The sequence below is a fragment of the Coregonus clupeaformis genome, unplaced genomic scaffold (genome assembly GCF_020615455.1).
Source record: "Coregonus clupeaformis isolate EN_2021a unplaced genomic scaffold, ASM2061545v1 scaf1383, whole genome shotgun sequence".
Classification (NCBI taxonomy): Eukaryota; Metazoa; Chordata; class Actinopteri; order Salmoniformes; family Salmonidae; genus Coregonus; species Coregonus clupeaformis.
In genome coordinates this window covers 88,499-92,900 of record NW_025534837.1, presented here as the reverse complement: position 1 = coordinate 92,900, position 4,402 = coordinate 88,499, and the positions used below count along the sequence as shown (strand labels likewise).

Sequence of the window (4,402 nt, the reverse complement as noted above, 5' to 3'; positions counted from 1 at the left end):
ACGTTCCACTGTTTCATGATCCATGGTTGACCTGCTGGTTTTATTCCAAAGAGCATGACATTTTGCAAAAGCAGACCGAGACAGACATGTATTTTGAGGGAAACGCACTGACTATTATTTAATTTGATCAGGGCAGGGCAGCACATACAAACTGCATTTAGTCCAATAAAATACATGATATTATTAGGGTGATAAATAAAAGGCAGTTGCTCCATGACACAAGAGCACTCTCTAGTGGAACAAAAAGCTTACAGCACCTGGTCTTCCCAGGCAGTCTCCCATCCAAGTACTAACCAGGCCCAATCCTGCTTAAATTCCGAGATCAGACGAGATCGGGTGTTTTCAGGATGGTATGGCCGTAAGCGAGTGAACAACTCTTGGTACACTATATAAAGACATGAACAAAATGTATCAGTGATTCGTATTTCCATGCAACTTAATGAACCGACTAAAAACAAAGGCTGAATGTACTGCCTATATTTTCAGGGAAATGCACTGTCTATTATTTAATTTGATCAGGTTAGGACAGCACATACAAACTGCATTTAGTCCAATAAAAATACAGGATATTATTAGGGTGATAAATAAAAGGCAGTTGCTCCATGACATATATTTTGAGGGAAACGCACTGTCTATTATTTAAATGGATCAGGGCAGGGCAGCACATACAAACTGCATTTAGTCCAATAAAATTACATGATATTATTAGGGTGATAAATAAAAAGGCAGTTGCTCCATGACACAAGAGCACACTTTGTTTAAGTGGACCTGTGCCTACGGCAGTGGAAACATGGACCCATTTTGGCTGCTTTAAGTGGGATGGATCAGTGGTGAATTTATGAAATGGAAACACTGTAGTTCAGGGCCCAGTTTTTTAAAGGTTATCTGATAGGATTTTGGCAATCGGATAGGATTAAATCCATAGAAATAGAATCCCATTCAAGTCAATGCTATTCATTCTATTTCTATGCATTTAATCCTATCCGATTGCCGAAGTCCGATCAGATACCTTTTGAAAAAACTGGGCCCCTGGTGATATCAATCTCTCACTTCAGTTTTGACAGGAAGGCGGAGAGACCAGTATTAAGGTTTAGGTGGAAGTCGACCAAGGAAGTATGTTTCAATCCTTACTGTCCACTAGAAATGTGTTCTATCCTAAAACAGTCAGTGACAGCTGTAACCACGTAGCCATCTGGACAGCACTTGGTCAATAACATTGTTTGTCCAATAGATATCCTATAATAAATGTGGTTTGTCCTTAACTCTGTTGGCAGTGCCTAGTGGGCCATCATACGTTACCATTGAAGCGTCCCTTTCCTCTTCAAGGGGAGGAGACAACATCAACATCACCTGTACTGTCCCGGGAGAGCCAGAGATGGACGTCAGCTTCACATGGACTTATCCTGGCCAGGTAAACTGGATGTCACCATTTCTCAGTGATGCTTGACCTTGGTGTTTCGTCTCTTCAGCTTGTGAGACACACCACCCGCGTCTTCCAGAGCGTCATGGCCGTCGATGACCTGGAGACCATCGACTTTGGAAGATACATCTGCAGAGCCAAGAACAAGCACGGGGGAGATCGCAGTGGCCACCAGCGTCCACTCTAACTAGCTAGACAGCAAGAGAGAACACTTATAACCTGTATAGGCATCATTCCACTTCAGTGGCTACTTCACATTAGGCCTCTTGCAGCTTGAGTAGATTTCATCTATGTTTGCCACTTTGCTGAGGTTGATTGACCAATAAGGCTAGCACAGGGATTATACTAGTTGAGCTATTAGAAAACCACAGTGTCAGTTTGACTAGCTCTGTTATCCAGTCAAAATCTGAATGTAAATATCAATTTAGAAATCTGAATGTATCCAGCTTATGTAGATGCACATTTACTCAATGTGTCGGAGGACATTATTAAAGATATGTCCATACCTTTACCTCTCTACAATGTATTTATGGTGAAACTCTTATTGGTAGGACAGATGGATCTGTATCCCCACACACCTTTCCCTTCTGCGGGAAAGACATTTTACAATGAAACAATATTGGATGCTTTTTTGGGGATTTTTGTAAAATAAAGACCATCATGTGAGAGAAGCCTCTGCTCCTCTGTCTGGTGTGAAGGGGAATCAAATAGAAACAGTGTGCCCTGCCTCACTCCTAATGGGCTCCGCATGTGGAATGTGAAACTCCGGCCCAGATCTTATTATGGTCCAGTGTAACACACTGACTGCATTTCCCACCTCTCTCTCAACAGAAACGCACTAGGCTGTTGCTGTTTCTTAGAATGATCTATACTGAACTACATGGAAAGTGTTGGTCCCATGTTTCATGCGCTTAAATAAAGATCCCAGAAATGTTCCATTCGCACAAAAAGCTTATTTCTCTATAATTTTGTTCACAAATGTGGTTACATCCCTGTTAGTGAGCATTTCTCCTTTGCCAAGATAATCCATCCACCTGACAGGTGTGGCATATCAAGAAGCTGATTAAACAGCATGATCATTACACAGGTGCACCTTGTGCTGGGGACAATAAAAGGCCACTCTAAAATGTGCAGTTTTGTCACACAACACAATGCCACAGATGTCTCAAGTTTTGAGGGAGCGTGCAATTGGCATGCTGACTGCAGGAATGTCCACCAGAGCTGTTGCCAGAGAATGTAATGTTAATTTCTCTACCATAAGCCGCCTCCAACGTAATTTTAGAGAATTTGGCAGTACGTCCAACTGGCCTCACAACCGCAGACCACATTTAACCGCGCCAGCCCAGGACCTCCACAACCGGCTTCTTCACCTGTGGGATTGTTTGAGACCAGCCACCCGGACAGCTGATGAAACTGAGGAGTATTTCTGTCTGTAATAAAGCCCTTTTGTGGTAAAAAGATTCTGATTGGCTAGGCCACTCCCTGGGGAGCCAGGCCCACCCATGTCTGCGCCCCTGCCCAGTCATGTGAAATCCATAGATGAGGGCCTAATGAATTTTTTTCAATTGACTGACTTCCTAATGTGAACTGTAACTCAGTCAAATCGTTGAAATTGTTGCGTTTTATTTTTGTTCAGTATACCATACATAGCCTACTGCATATTCCCCCCCAAAAAAAGAATAACAATAAATAGTAATGGCCTTTAGTGTGGACTGTATTATTATGCATACTGGATGGACTGGTTACCTTATGTTACTCTCCAACCTTTCTATCCATGAGTGTGGGAGAGAACGTATAGCCCTAGGCGATACTGTTGGTTCATTGATTGTGCAGAATGGCTTACAGAGTTAGCCTACAATTACAGTGAATTTGTATTTGATTTTAATAGCCTATAATAGAGTTCCTTATTTTTTATATAATGAATAGGCTGACACATCACCTTTAGCTACATAAATCTCACCACTGTGCATTTACATCTCTTCCCCTCTCTCCTTCATTCCTTACTCCAGCGCGCAGAGAGGGGCTGTCAAAAGTTAATGAAAATATTTAATATGTTTAGTTGTGAAAACATGTTACTATCGACGATCCCAAACAGATTTAACTTGGTTTCTCAAAATTAAGCACTGGGTAACTGCATGAACAGGGTTGGAGAGGCCATGGCATATACAGTGAAAGTGTTCACCCCCTTGGCATTTTTCCTATTTTGTTGCCGTACAACCTGGAATTAAAATTGATTTTGGGGGGGTTTGTATCATTTGATTTACACAACATGCCTACCATTTTGAAGATGCAAAATATTTTTCTTGTGAAACAAACGAGAAATAAGACAAAAAAACAGAACTTGAGCTTGCATAACTATTCACCCCCCAAAGCCAATACTTTGTAGAGCCACCTTTTGCAGCAATTGCAGCTGCAAGTCTCTTGAGGTATGTCTCTATAAGCTTGGCACATCTAGCCACTGGGATTTTTGCCCATTCTTCAAGGCAAAACTGCTCCTTCAAGTTGGATGGTTTCCGCTGGTGTACAGCACTCTTTAAGTCATACCACAGATTCTGAATTGGATTGAGGTCTGGCCTTTAAATGTTTCCCCTTAAACCACTAGAGTGTTGCTTTAGCAGTATGCTTAGGGTCATTGTCCTGCTGGAAGGTGAACCTCCGTCCCAGTCTCAAATCTCTGGAAGAATGAAACAGGTTTCCCTCAAGAATTTCCCTGTATTTACCGCCATCCATCATTCCTTCAAATCTGACCAGTTTCCCAGTCCCTGCCGATGGAAAAACATCCCCACAGCATGATGCTGCCACCACCATGCTTCACTGTGGGGATGGTGTTCTCGGGTGATGAGAGGTGTTGGGTTTGCACCAGACATAGCGTTTTCCTTGATGGCCAAAAAGTTCAATTTTATTCTCATCTGACCAGAGTACCTTCTTCCATATGTTTGGGGAGTCTTCCTCATGGCTTTTGGCGAACACCAAACGTGTTTG

At 42.3% G+C, this 4,402-nt stretch overlaps 1 non-coding gene across 1 annotated transcript; it reads right to left on the bottom strand.

Annotated features, from left to right (window-relative positions):
* Nucleotides 1-245: 245 nt before the first annotated feature.
* On the bottom strand, nt 246-364 carry LOC121560000. The gene has a single exon (XR_005998858.2). It is a non-coding gene; the product is annotated as a 5S ribosomal RNA (ribosomal RNA).
* Between the last annotated feature and the right edge of the window lie 4,038 nt (nt 365-4,402).